At 50.6% G+C, this 14,336-nt stretch overlaps 1 protein-coding gene and 1 pseudogene across 3 annotated transcripts in view; both read left to right on the forward strand.

The window, feature by feature from the left end:
- GSG1L (GSG1 like) overlaps positions 1-14,336 on the forward strand; it is a 182,881-nt gene that overhangs the window by 96,775 nt on the left and 71,770 nt on the right. The gene's annotated exons all lie outside the window — the stretch shown is intronic.
- LOC120620720 (uncharacterized) lies at positions 277-395 on the forward strand (annotated as a pseudogene).

A 14,336-nucleotide genomic window follows, 5' to 3' on the forward strand; every position in this document is an offset into this window, starting at 1 on the left:
GGCCCCATCTAGCTTGCCGTATTCTCTCGGATCCTCTGATCTTTAAAAATACCAAAGGAAATGCCATTTATATTGGCAAAGGCTTTGTGGGTGCCTCCCAGATGAGAGAATAAACCCCTGAAGTTGGTGAGTCTAGATATTTTTAGAATCTTCTGCTAGAGTGATAAAACCAGGATCCTTTTTGCATGTAAGGAGGGGGGAAGTATGGGGGGGGGGGCGGGGGCGGAGAAAAGAGCAAAGACGCTGTCTGGTTCCAGGGTAATAAAATAAAGATTGGTCTATGGCCATGCCACCCTGAACAAGCCCGATCCTGTCTGATCTCGGAAGCTAAGCAGGGTCGGGCCTGGTTAGTACTTGAATGGGAGACCACCTAGGAAGACCAGGTGCTGCAGGTATAAAAAAATTTAAAAAAAAAATCAAAGGATTGTAAACTGACAAGGTCCTTGCAATCTGTGAGGTCAACCAAAAATTGCCTTGCCTAAAAAGAAAGAAAGAAAGAAAGAAGGAAGAAAGAAGAAAGAAGGAAGAAAAGGAGGGAGGGAGGGAGGAGGGAGGGAAGGATGAAGGAAGGAAGGAAGGAAGATGAAGGAAGAAGGAAGGAAGGAAGGAAGGAAGGGCGTGCAAGAGAGACTCAGGCAGAATCAGGCAGTACCCCACCCATGAATGTCCTGCTCAGAAGTCCAGCGTTTGTGCTACAATAGCCCTTCACACACCGCTGCAGATAAGCCCTAAAAGATTTCAGTCCACATTTAAAACAAATTCTGTCCACGCCTTGAAGATGCATTCCCCCGCTTGTGTGGTGTAGCCTAGTGCATAGTAAGAGTTAAAGAAGTCCCAGGTTGGAGCCCAATGTGCCGCTAGACGCTCTGTGACCTTGCTTAATTCTTGTTCACTCTCTGGAGTGAATTTCTACCATCTGAGAACGAAGTGGCACGGACACAGTGATGACTGGATTTCGAAGTCTGCGGTTGTACACTGGTATCCCAGGGCCCCACTACTGCTCAGCTGTGTTTAATTGACTCACGTGGTGTTTGAAAACATTAGAATTCATTGCTGATTCAAAATGAGGCGTTTTTACATAAAAATCGGGATTTCTGGCTTCTTTTGAAAAGTTGGAAGATTCGGCAACCCTGGCTTACGCACTCCCTCTAGTTGTCTGGAGCCAAGCTTCCATCTCCCCCTTTGCCCTGGCTATGGACCCTCCAGATGGCCGTTGTCCTGTTGTCCTCCTGACACAGAAGCAGAGTGTCACTTCCCATTTATTATTGCGCTTGTGCCTTTACTTAAGTAAGAAAGTAAGAGATTTCTTGAATCCATGTTTTTCTCCAAGGTGGGAAAAGCACACGCGAAGGCCCTGAGGTAGGAATGAGTTTTGTGCATTCATGCACCAAAAAGAGGCTCAGGGAGGAAGGGAGATAGGGCTGGACGGGTGGGTGGGGCCAGGTCATTTAGGGTCCCGGGAGGAGCTTGGGTTTTATTTTGAGTGTGATGGGAAACCATTGAAGCATTGGCGGGCTTAAAGGAGGGAGGTTCGACGTACATTCCAGAAAGATCTCTTTGGCTATAAATAATAATAAATGCTAGGAAGAAAAATATAAAGGGTAGGGGAGGAGGGAGTAATGAGGAGGGGTGCGGGACTTTAAATATTGGGATCAGGGAAGACACCACTAAGAAATGACATTGGGTAAGACTTAGAGGAGGGAAGGGAGCTCAGGGAAGAACATTTCAGGCGGAGGGAATGGCGTGGAGCAGCAAGGAGTCCAGTGTGACTAGAAGGAAGTGAGCGAGGGGAGGAGGGTGGGAGATGAACTCAGGTGTGTGTGTGTGGGGGGCAGAGTTAAAGGCCATTGTATAGGTAGCTGCTGACCCTGACAGGTGAGTGAATGCTGAGCCAGTTGGAATGCACCGGTAGAATGGCTCCCTGGAGGACTTCAGAGGGTCTCTGTCTTGGCTGGGCCTTCCTGGAGCTGAATTTCCAAATACGGGAGTGTGGAGAGGAGGGTGGATGCTGCAGTGTGTAACCTCCGAGCCCAGAATCCAGGCCCGCTCTGCCCTGGTGGCTCACTCCAGCTTTGAGGCTGCATGCCCTCTGCAGCCCCCAGGGAGAGTATGAATAATAGGCTTCATCTGTGACCACTGGCTGGCCATGATGGAGTGACAGAAATAAGGGTTGACAGAGTTGGGTGGGAGTGTGGCAGCCACCTTAGGTACTTGTCCTAGTGAGACACGTGTCAGATGCGATCCAGTGTCCTGAGGGGTGAGCCCTCTGCTGCTGCCTTGGTCACAATGTCCACCATTATCTTCGGAAATCCCCACGGTGGTCTCCCCATGGGTCAGCATTGACTCCAGGCTCCCTCCTCCCTCCTCTGTCTGCGTGGCAGCCACCGTGAACTCGTGGACCCCCAGATCTGACCACTCTCCTGGCAGAAGGCTCCCATGGCGCCCTGCTGCTCCCAAGATAAAGTGGCCTCCTTTGCCCAGTTCCGGCCCTTAGGCTGTGGTCCAGCCACGCCTGTGGTCCTAACTCTTGGACCCCTCTTGACTTTTAAGATACCCAAGAGGCAGCAGCTCCTTGAGAAACTCTTGCTCCGGCACGGGCCATCACTGCGCTGCTGGCGTGTCTCCTTGCCTCCCTCTGTGCGCCGAGTGGCTCTTCACCTCGGCATTTCGGCTCCAGTGCTAAGTGGCACGGTTAGGAAATAACAAGTTACACCTGTAGGCACTCTCTGTGCCCCAGGCCGTTTCCACTTGGGTCGTTGCATCCTCACTACAATCCTGAGGTGGGCATTGCCAGATTTCCATTTTACGGATGAGGACATCGAGCCTAGCGGGATTTATATAACTTGCCCCAAATCACGCAACTGGTAGGTGGAAGAGGTGAGGGTTGAACCCACTCTGTCTGGCTCCAGCTCCGCTGCCTTTGACCCCCTTATTCCTCCCCACTGAAATTGAATTAATGAGTGAATCACCGAACAAATCCAGGTCACCGAACCCCCAAACTGGCTGCCTCTGCAGTGAAGCTTGAGCCAGCCCTCCGGGCCTGCAGGCCTGCGGTTCTCATCACCCACCCGTGGGTCTGCACTGCCTGGCTCCCCTCCCGCCCCTCCTCCAGCCCCCAGACGTCAGAGTCCCTGGCATTGGCCACTCTGATGGATCTGCCTCCCTGCCCCCAGATGTCACCCCAGGCGGCAGAACCTCTAAAGCCATGGCCTTTTCTCATCTCTTGGGCCTCATTACCCTTGACCTTTCGGTGGCATTCACAGCAGCAACTCCACTCTCCTTGTAGCAGCTCCTTCCCTTGGCTTCTTGGCTGCTGAAGGAGTCTGGCCGTCTCCGCCTTTTCTCTTGGTTGTGTCATTTCTTCATTCATTCATTTAAAAAATATTTACTGAGCGCCTCTGTGCCAGTGCCCGACGCTATTCTGGGAGACAGTAACGAACAAGCCAGACAGAATCCCTGGTCACATGGAACTCTCATGACGGTGGGGGAGGAGACCACACAGAACTCAACTAAAAGATAACACCATGCCAGATAATGAAAAATAAAACAGAATAAAGGTTAGAAGGTGACAGTGTGTGTTGGGGTGGTGGCCACTTTAGATGGAGTGGCCAGTGACATCTGAGCTGGGAAGCAGTCAACCAAGCAATGCTGGGAAAGAGCATTCTGGACAGAGGGCACAGCAAGTGCAAAGGCCCTGAGGTGGCTGGAGCGTGGTGGGTGAGGGGACATCAAAGGGTAGGCAGTGGCTTGACAACCTGGTGGGGCTTTGAAGGCCAAAGCTGGAGTTTATTGCATGTGCAACAGGAACTCTCCAGAAGGTTGCAACACGGGAGAGACTTGATGGTATTCACATTTTGAAAAGACTCTGTCTTAGAACACGGCCCAGGCAGGCATCAGAACCACCTGGAGCACTTGTTCAAATTGCAGATGCCAGTCTCTTCCTCACCTGCAGCCTCAGAATCCCTGGGACCAGCCCGGGAATATGCATTTAACGAGCACTCATAAATTTGAGAATGTCTGCTTCAGGCAGAGATTTTTAACCTGGAAATTCCCAAGAGGTCAGTGCACAGAATTCAGGGGATTCAAGTACTTGGCGGGCAAATTATTACATCTTTACTCTCACTAGCCACTAATTGGCAGTTAATATTTCCCTCTGTGATGTGCGGAGTCCTAGCCCCACCTGGCACTTCGTCGCCAAAGGGAGTCTCAGAGTTTCATGTCACGTTACCGGGTTTGCGAAGGTCTTGTAATAGCACTTCCTTCCTCGCTGCTTCCAAGTTGTGGAAGTTATTAGACTTGCACTAGATCTTGTTATTTCATGCATTAGTAAAGAAGCATGTGGGTTAATATTATAATCTGATTTTTTAAAGATGTCTTGATTATTTCAATATAATCGGTTTCCTTTGCAATCCTCTGTATGTTTATTTTATCCATTTAAAACCTTATTCAGAGAAAGCATTTAGGCTTCATCAGATGCCATAGGGATCCATGGCCTAGGGAGGTGCAGAACCCCTGCAGAGGGCTGGAGGAGACTCAGACAGAGCTGGGTACCACTCCCGACTCCCCTTGTCAACACTGTGGGACCTCAGGCAAATCACTTTCCTCCTCCATGCCTCAGTATTCTCACCTATAAGATGGGTCTAGTAATGCTTGACTCGGACATTTAATGGGAGGAACCAGCCAGGCCACCCAGGGGGCATCAGGAGGCACACTTTCTCCCACTGGCACTCAGGGTCTTGAGGCCAGCCAGCCTTGTCATGCGGGGGGCACTGGGCTGGCCGGGTTTGAATCCCAGCTCTGCCACTTACTGGCTGAGATCCTGGGCTGGGTACGAAACCTCTCTGTGCCTCAATTTCCTCTCATCTATAACTTGGAGGTAATGATAGCTCTCAAGTCATAGGATTTCTGTGGGGATGAAAGGAGTTTATTACAAGGGCCCAGCACCATGCTTGGCATTGCTTGGTTGACATAAAACATGGTCGTCATTATTGGGTGTGTGTCTCACTCCTCAGGCTGAATCTGGGGTTCTTGGAAGGCTGGACCCAAGTCCTGTTCCCCTGAGTACCCCCTATAGTAGCTGACATAGAGTCTGCGTTAGGGACTCGTTTGGTGCAGTGACTGCTATTTTTCAGGTTTAAGAGAAGAAGACACTTCCTTTAGAGGAAAGGATTGGGGACGGCAAGTCAGAATGACATCAGGGCCGCAGGGGACCCTGGATTCAGCAAGGGGGTCAGGGAGGCAAAGGGCAGTGGGCTAGAGCGTGCCTGGTCTTGGGATCCTGGGCGAATAGTGAATCCAGGTCATCCGGTTGTACAGTGTCTCCCCACCACTCCTTTAGCCTGGCTCTGCTGGACTTGAGACAGATGAGCCCTTGTCTTCCATCCAAGCCTTAATGTTCTCAACTATTAAATTGAGACAGCTGGCATGTATTTGAAGCTTATCATGAGCTAAACCTGGATTTTGCCTTTTTACATGTCTTATTTAATTCTTTCAACCACCCTCTGAGGCAGATGAGGAAACTGAGGCTAGAGAGGTGAAGTTACTTGCCCAAGGCCACACAGCAAGTCAGTGGCCGAGCTGGGATTTGCAGAGCTGGGATCTGCCCGTGGGTGGTCTGGCTCGCCAGGCCATGCCCTTAATCACTGGGTAAGCATTTCCTTCTTTTCTCCCCTCCACAGTGACCAGCCCCATTTTATGTTCGCGGGGGTGTTTTTGAGGGGACCACTCTTCCTGCCTGGCAGCTGGAGAGGAAGCAATGAGTGTCTGGGAGGTACAGTGCCATTATGGGCATCCCATGCCGGCCTCCTCCCTGAGCCCTGCTCAACTCTGCTCCTGACTTTACACTGTCTGGCTCTCTCTCCCTCTCACTGCTTTCCTCCAGCTCTCATTGTGAAGGACCCTGCTGTGCTCTGGGGTGATTCCCTGGGCCGTGGCCTTCAGCCTCCTGGGCAGAAGCTATAGGGAAGGGCGGGGACTATGGGAAGGAGAGCACCTACCTGCCTGCAGGGGGCAGCACCACTCAGCTCTGGCCTTGGGCTTCCTATGGGAATGTGGCCCTGGTCTGCCAGATTTCAAAAGAATCTAGATTTTCATGTGATTTTCCCACTTTCAAGTGTTGATATATAATTCAAAATTAAAAAAAAAAAAAGTACTACATATACCAAAGGAGAAAGAGGGAGGCAGAGAAAGAGAGCAAATAAAGAAGAAAATAGAACAAAAAATCTCAAAACCTGTCTTCGGGACAGTTTGCAACTTCTGACCTGCCCTGTCCTAGTTCCTTTGCCTGCACAGCCGCCCCATTTTAGAGATAGAAAAGGGGAGGCCCAGAGAAGTGAGAGGACTTGCCCAAGCTGATGGGGGTCGGGGTGGGGGATGGGGTCAGAGGTCAACCTGGGACGGCTACGTTCTTCCCACCACATACCTCCCACCAGCCTGTGTAGCCAGAGTTTATTTTCAAGGCCAACTTCTGGATCCTAAGGAGAAAGAAAGATCATTGATGCTGAAGGCCAAGGTCACCATGACACACCTCAAATGCTCAGTGATTTCCCGGATTCCACAGAGTCATTTCTAAATTGATAGCGACTGTAGCCTTTTTGAACTCTGGGGGGCAATAAGGCATTGTCAAAAACTGTTCCAATGATAAACTGATTTGTCCCTTTGCGAGGGCAGGAGAAGGACCTGGTTTTCCGGGCCCGGCTTGCCAGCATGCCACACCAATGTTTACGCAGGGCTTATGGTGTGCCAGGAGCCGGACTGGGAAGGTTTGCTGCATGCTCATTTAATGTGCCCAGAAAACACGTGAGGTTAGTAATGCAGACTCCATTTTATAGCCAAAGAGTCTGAGGCTCAAATCGTTAGGGAAGGGTCAAAGGTCAAATCCAGAACTGCTTGACCCCAAGTCTAGACTCTCCCCACCTTGGTTAGGCATCTACCTGAAAGTGGTAGAGAAGCTTTCTTCTTTGCTGAGGTCTGTCTGGGGGCCACAGCAGAGACCGGGGTGGTCAGGAGAGGCTTCTTGGAGGAGGTGATCTTGAATGGAGGAAGAAGATATTTTAGTTTCTTGTTGCTGCTGTGACAAATTAGCACAATCATCACGCTGATTGGCATTTGAACGGTGTTCCATTCCCAATATTTTTGTACATCCCACAAGAGTAGCCACTGAGAGTCTCTACATGACCTTCAATTAAAATCTAAAATGTTCTGTCTGACTCATTATAGGAAGACTCCCAGTGTTGTGACCTTAGACACCTCACGGGACCTCTCAGGCCTTCATGGAAAGGATACGGGGATGGGATGGACAAGATGACTCCTGGGAAAAATTCTCACATCCCTGCTCCTGGCTTAGTTAAATCAATCTGGGCATATTTTTAGAGCCGAATGTCTTTCCCTTTTATCTAACTCTTTTAAAATTGGCACCCTCGTGTGGGGTGACGTGGTATTTGCTGGAGCCCCCTGTTACCGAGCAAGCTGGGTAACTGAGAGTTTGCTGGATAGTTCACTTCTACGTGTAGCTATCAGGGAGGACTCTACAGGGTCTTCAGATGTGGCATCACTGCAGAGTGGCAGGGATAGAAATGACTTTAGATGTCATCCTATGGGGGCTATAAACTAATGTTCATGAGACCTAGGCAGGAACCATGAAGGGGCGAGGGGTGTGAGGTGGGGGTCTGTGCTGACCCAGAAGCATGTGCCCTGTTTGAGCAGGGCAGCCCCAGCTCAGCCCCACAGTTGTCATCATGTGAGGCTGTGGGTTCAATATCGCCACATCCAACCATTTTGCAAATGAATCCAGAAATCTGTATTTTTATGTGAAGTCTCCTATTTTTAAATGTTGATAATGAATTCAGATATTTTTAAAATGCTGTGTGGGCCAAACAAGACATTTTTGCGGGCTGGATTTGGCCTGTTGGCAGCTCGTTTAAGAAACCACTTGCTCTACCAAGAGGGAAACTGAGGCACAGGGGCCTTCCAGAGGTCCTACAGTGACGGGGCTGGAACCCAGGCCTGCTGATATGTGGTATAGCCACCATTCATTGGTCTCACTGTAGCTCCTCTTTGAGGCGACCCCTCTTCTCCCAATCCTCAGTTCTTGTGCCTTTGATAGAGTCACCCCGCTCCCCAGTCATGCTGCATCAAGCAGTCTGGGACGTAGGAGACCCTCTCTCTGCCCTTTCCCCAACCCGCTTCATGACATGGGCATGTCCTAACTCCTCTCCGGGCTAACTTCTCATCTGAAGGTGGAGGGCTGAGGGCTCAGTGACCCCCAAAGTTCCTCCCTATGGCTCCGAGGCCTCTGGCCTTTTCCTCCCAGCCCCCGCGCATCCCTAACTCTGAGCTTCTAGTATTGACATTTCGCAAACAGCAGCTGTCATGAAGCTAGAGCCATTTCCAGCCTCAGAGGTCCCGGCCCACGTCATTTACATGATTTAACATGCTGGGTTTCAGGGAGCGTGTCACCGAGCCCACAGCCAGCGGCCATTCGCTATGACTTATTGATTTGACATATTAAACTGATGAGTTTTGGGGGAAAAATGTTTTCTCTTGAAATGCCGTTGTGTCTTGGGATTTCATATGATCTTGCAACAATTCCTTCTGCTCCCTGTAAGGGTTTTATTTGTCCAGTGGCTGAGACACAGTTGTTCCAAGCTGCCCACTCCTTGGCTACATCCCATGGGAATAACAACGACAACAGTAATGGTACTCGCTAATGCTCATGTAACATTTACTGTGTCAGGCACTGCCATAAGCACTTGATTCATCAGTTAACTCGATTTATTCTCTCCAGAGTCCATGAAGTGGGTACTATATCTATTCCCAATTTACAAGCCAGAAAACAGGTTCAGCGGGAGCATGTCACTTGCCCAGCCTCCCAGCGAGTAACTGGCGGAGATAGGCGTCAGCCTAGGTGGCCTGCCCCGGTCTGTACTCCTTACCCCTGCACCTCGCAGCCTCTTGTAATTATTATAATTGCTAATAATTATACTTTTTAGAAAGTAATAGTAATGCTTAGCTTTCTCGAATACTTTCCAAGTGTCAGGCTTGTGTGATTTATAGATATTTTCTCATTTAATGCTCATGGCAAGTCTATTACGCTCATTTTTCAAATGAGGAGCCCAAGAATCAGAGGGGTAAAGCCCCCGGCTGAGGTCACATATCCCAGATATGCTTCCCACCCATGTTTTCCGCTCAGCCAAGGAGCTGGCTCTGGAAACTGTCTTAGCAAGGGAGCGATCCGGGAGAAAGGGAAATCGTTCTTGCAAACCTATCAATTCCATCAATGGAGGGTCAGAGTTGGCGTTACAAAGCTGTTTTTTAAAAAGGCAAAAAGTGCAGCTAACAGGATTAGCTGTCACCCCACAGGCCTCGGTGCTGATGAGAAATCATTTCATTTCTTCTGCTCCTAGAGGTCACCTGTTCTCTGCTGCAAATCAAACCATTAGCAGCAAGTTTCAGAGACTTGAAACAATCATCTCCATGATTAGTGAGCCTTTCCTGGTGCCACCAAGGCAAGGCCCTGAGGTTCCCACCCAGAGGCTGCCAGCCGCACGGTATTTCCGACTTCCTTTATTCACACGTGTGTGCATTCCATAGCACTAATAATAAAAGTGAGCACTAATTGTAGCCGGGCAATGTGCAACTGCTTCATTATTCCCATTCCACCTGCTTTCTATTTGCCAGATGCCAACATCTACCGTCTGGCATCAACTCGATTTTTCCTGAAGTCGACTCACTCTTTTATACATACATGTAAAAGAGGACTTCAGACGGGCGGTGCTCATGTTTGAGAGCACATCGGCACCCTCCGGAGGGCCCCTTAGAACACAGAGCAGTCTTCCTCTCGGGATTTCTGATTCAGTAAGCCTGGGCGAGGCCCAAGAATTCGCATCCAAAGTTCCCAAGTGCTGCTGCTGCCAGCAGAGTGGCCACTTTGAGACCACTGGCTTAGAGCGTTACTCTGATTAGATCCTTTGCCCTAAAAATGATGTGTCAGGGAGGGTCCCTAAAGTGAACAGAATCTCCCAAATGGTTCAAATGAAGGTGCTTTCATGAAAGAACTCCTTACAGAAGGGTGGGAAAGGGCTAAGAGACTGAGACCACCCCCACCCCACCCCAAAGGCTGGCTACAGAGAGGAGCTGCTACTAACCTTAGGCTCGAAGGGGAGAAGGGCAGGGACAGTGCTCAGGAGCTTGTCAGAGCTGCAGCTGCGGCTATGAACCTCAGAGCTGTAGTCACGGGTGGGATGATGAAGCCACTGCCAGAAACGTGGCTCAGGACAGAGAGGGAGCAGGGTGGAAACACGCTGGCCTCTATCCTCCAATTTTCAGCTGGTGTCCCTCATGCTGACCCAGGGCCAGGGGACCTGGTGATGTAGTTCTGGGAGTCAGTCCCCTGGGGCACAGAGCAGGGCAGAGCAGGGCAGAGAGCAACGGCAGGGAAGCGGGGAGAGGGCAGCGAGAATCACCAGCACGGAAGGTAACTGTCAAACGTTCTTCAAGTCTGCCTAGGAACTGTTGAAGATTCTGAGCCCTCTCATAGTTTGAAACAGTTAGCAAGCGTTGGAAAGGTGTTAGGACATATTAACACCAAATAGAGACTCTTGATTGAGGTGTTAAGAATTTAAAAATTAATGAAAAAGCAAATAGCTTTTTCGCTTTTCGCTTTACGATTCAGGGAATTTAATGTTGTGGTTCAACACACACTTAACACCGCCTCTCTCCTCGCGGGAAACAGACACGTAGATAGCACCCCTCACCCCGGTGTTGCCCACCTGGGGGGACTTACCGGCTCACCTCAGCATTGGTGGAGGGCTGCCGCTGGGGATGGAGGGCAGGGAGGTGTCCACCTCCAGCCTGCCGCAGAGGCAGGTGGAGGCGGAGGCTGGGCCCTGGAGACCAGGGAAAGCCTCCGAGCAGAGGGGCGCAGGTGCTGGCAGGTGGCAATGCGCACCAAGGTGCTGTTGGCAGGGATGCGTGGCACACCCGGGGTGTCACTACACCTTCACAGCCCCCTCCCCCGGATGATTGATATTTCATGGATTCCGTCCCCCACCCTTTTTGCTTTTGCTCCACGTGCCTTTCACAGGCGGCTACCATCTATTAGACAATTACAGCAGATATTCAGGGAGTGCCTGGGCTTGCCAGTGACCCCACATCTCTGTCTGAGCTCCCGCTGCCTCCTGGACATCCCCGCTGGACGTCCCGCAGCTGATGTGGACTCTGCACATCCAGAAGTGGCCTCATCGCCCTCGTGCCTTAGCATCGCCTCATTCTCAGCGAAGGACGTAACCACCCGCTCAGTCGTCCAGACTGGAAACATGGCCCCACACTGGAGTCCTCCCTCTCCTTTGTCACCACGTCCATGGGTCAGCGTTCCAGTGAGCCCCCTCCTTGAAAGTTATCAAGTTCCCCACTTGTCCTCACTCCTGACCCAGGCCACCATCATCTCTCACATGGAGTTTGGTGAAAGCCTTCAGCTGGTCTCCCTGCCCACACACCCTTCCAGAGCGGGTCCCAGTACTGTCCCTTGCTGAGACCTTCAGGACTATACCTGCCTCTGCAGCATGGGTCAAGCCCACCTCCAGGGCCTGGCTTTCAGCGTCAAGACCCACCTGCTCTTCCCCTGGGATCACTGGGAACCTAAGGCCCCCTACCCCTTTCCCACTCAGTGGCCAACCTTTTGCAGGAATCTTGGTTCAGGAGATGTTTGGGATGTTGGAGAGCAAGTAGATGAGAGCCGTGGCCGGGAACCCTACATCCCACACCCAGACCGGCCCCTGTGACCAGCCCAAGCATAGAGAATTTCAAAGTGGCCACTCCATCCTGCCAACTTACAAACTCCTTACCCGTGATAGTCCTACAGTCAGAGAGGGCTGGGTTTCAATCCAGATGATACTACTCTCTAGCAGTGTAGACCAGTTGCTTGATCCCTCTGAAGCAGTTTGCTCATCTGTAAAATGGGGGCTACCTCACTACCTTACAAGGTTGTTAGGAGGCCTGGGAGATAATACCTGTGAATACTAGTGTCTGAGGTCTGATCCCCTGGAAGGAGAACCTGGGATGAGCGTCTACACGTAGGTCATTTATCAAGGAAAGGCCCCAGGGGAGAGTGGTAAGGGAACTGGGAAGCAGGACAGAGAAGGGAGGGAGGCAAGTAAGGGGGCAATGTCAGGCCAGGGCCCAGGGAGGCACTGCAGTCTTGACCCCGGGGTGGGGGTGGAGGTTAGGGGTTGGGAGCTCTGCAGCTGGATCACATCGAGGGTTGTCTGAGCTAGACCCCTAGGGCAGGGCCACTGGTCAGCTGCTGGTTAACTACAGCACAGAGGGAAATGTAAGTTTCCAGGCATTTTCTGAATGAAGATGGCACAACAGAGACAAGCTGCCCAGGGACAATCCTCCAAGGAGAGAAACACTTTAAAAGAAGAGGTACAAGAGGGTTGGGTGGAGCACCATCGTCCGGTGTGACTTGGCATATGATATATGCCTAGTAACTAACTGTTGCTCCTTTTTGTGACTATGGTTGCTACTATTAGCATAACAACAACATTGTTATTAATATTGTTATTAATTTTCTTGGCTTGAGTGGGCTGAAACTTTCAGACAGATGCTCCAAGCCCAGTGGGCAGACAGAGAAATAAATCTGATGTGAATAAGAAACATAACCCCAGCCAGGCATCTGAGAATCTGGTGCCTGTTTCTCCGTGGTTAACTTACATCCTGAGCATCCCAACCCCTACGCCCATCTCATCTCCCATCCCATCTGAGAGAGCTGAGCTGGGCCCTGCTGCCAGGGGAGGTGTGGAGGCAGAGGCTTGGCTCAGGGCCCACGCAGACAGGATGAGAGTACCCCCTAGGGGTGTGGGGGTGGTGCAGGGGAGGCAGCTGAGTCAGAGCCACCATGGTGAGGGGTGTCTTCCACCCACCAGCGGGGGCAACAGCAGCTGGAGGTGAAGGCTGTTAGGAGGGAGAGGTGGCCTGGCTTGCCCTGTGTCTCCTGCCTCCCTCCCTGCTGCCTGGTGGGCCTTGGGCCAATGAAGGGCCCGGGAGGCTGCGAGAGTGCGGTGCCAGGGGGTGTTTTAACAACATCCAGGCTGCCAAGTGCATATTATTCTCTTACAGAAATCCAAGGGATTGCCCAGGAGCTGTGGCATTTTTGTAGCAATAAACAAACAAACAAATAAATAAGAAAGGGAAAAAAGAAAAAGAGAAGTTCTCCAAAGCCCTAAAAGCCTTGTTGTGCTAGGGATGATAGTGGGCGTTTGAGAGCCTGCATTCTTCCTCAGGGAGCAGATAGAGACTCCGAAATTGCTGTTTGTTTGCTTTCTTCACTAAATAGTATATGTTGGATGTCCCGAGGACAGTCCAGGTGGCAGGAACAACTTGTGCGAAGGCAGAGAGGTAGGAAAGAACATGTGTGACAGTTTCAGAGAACAGAAAAGCTGAAGATCAGGACTCTTAGTTTTAAGTGACAGAAATTCTACCTGAAACTGGATTAGGCAAAGACAAGGTATGAACTGGTTCATGTGATTGAAAGAACAAATGACTGGCAGCTTTAGGCATGGCTGGATCTAGGGGCTCAAACAGAGTCATCGGACACAATCTTCCTTCGCCTCTTGGCTCTGCCTTCCTTGACACTGGCTCTGCCCTCAAGAAGGCCCTTGCCACTTGATGACTCAGCCAGCTCCATCCTTACATCTTCCCAGCCTCAAAACTAGTGGAAAGAAAGGAATTTTCTTTCTCAATACTTTCAGTAAAAGTCCTGTGGCTGACTCTTTTTGGGTCATGTGCCCATCTCTGGCTCGGTAAGCCTGGTCCATAGTCCTTTCTCTAAAGTATGGGCCTTGCTCAAACCATATGATTAGTGTGGCTTGGAGGTAAGTCACATGGTTGTGTTCCATCTTCTTCTCTCGACTCTCAGAAATCTTATCTGCCCCAACAATTTCATTCCTCCCTTTTGACTGTGTCTCTAACTTTGACCTCACTCAAGAGCCCCTGGGCTCCATTTCCAGTCCCCACCACGGTGTTCCTCCCATAAACAACTGTAATAATGCACAATAATTGAGCTCTCACTATATGCTAAGCACGAGCTCTTTACATTGCTGTGTCATTGAATCCTCACAACACAACAATACTATGAAATGGATGTTATTATGATCCCCATTTTATAGGTGAAGAAACGGAGGCATAAAGAGGTTCTTCCCAGAACCAAGGACTAGAGTGAGGGGGGACATGGAGCTCTGATTGGCCAGGTATGAGTCATGTGCCCAAATATAGAGCCAGGATGTGGATCAGCTGCAACTGAATGGCATAGACTGACAGAGGAAAGGGGCTCTCCAAAT

This window comes from Pteropus medius, unplaced genomic scaffold (genome assembly GCF_902729225.1).
Source record: "Pteropus medius unplaced genomic scaffold, Ma_sr-lr_union100, whole genome shotgun sequence".
NCBI lineage: Eukaryota > Metazoa > Chordata > Mammalia > Chiroptera > Pteropodidae > Pteropus > Pteropus medius.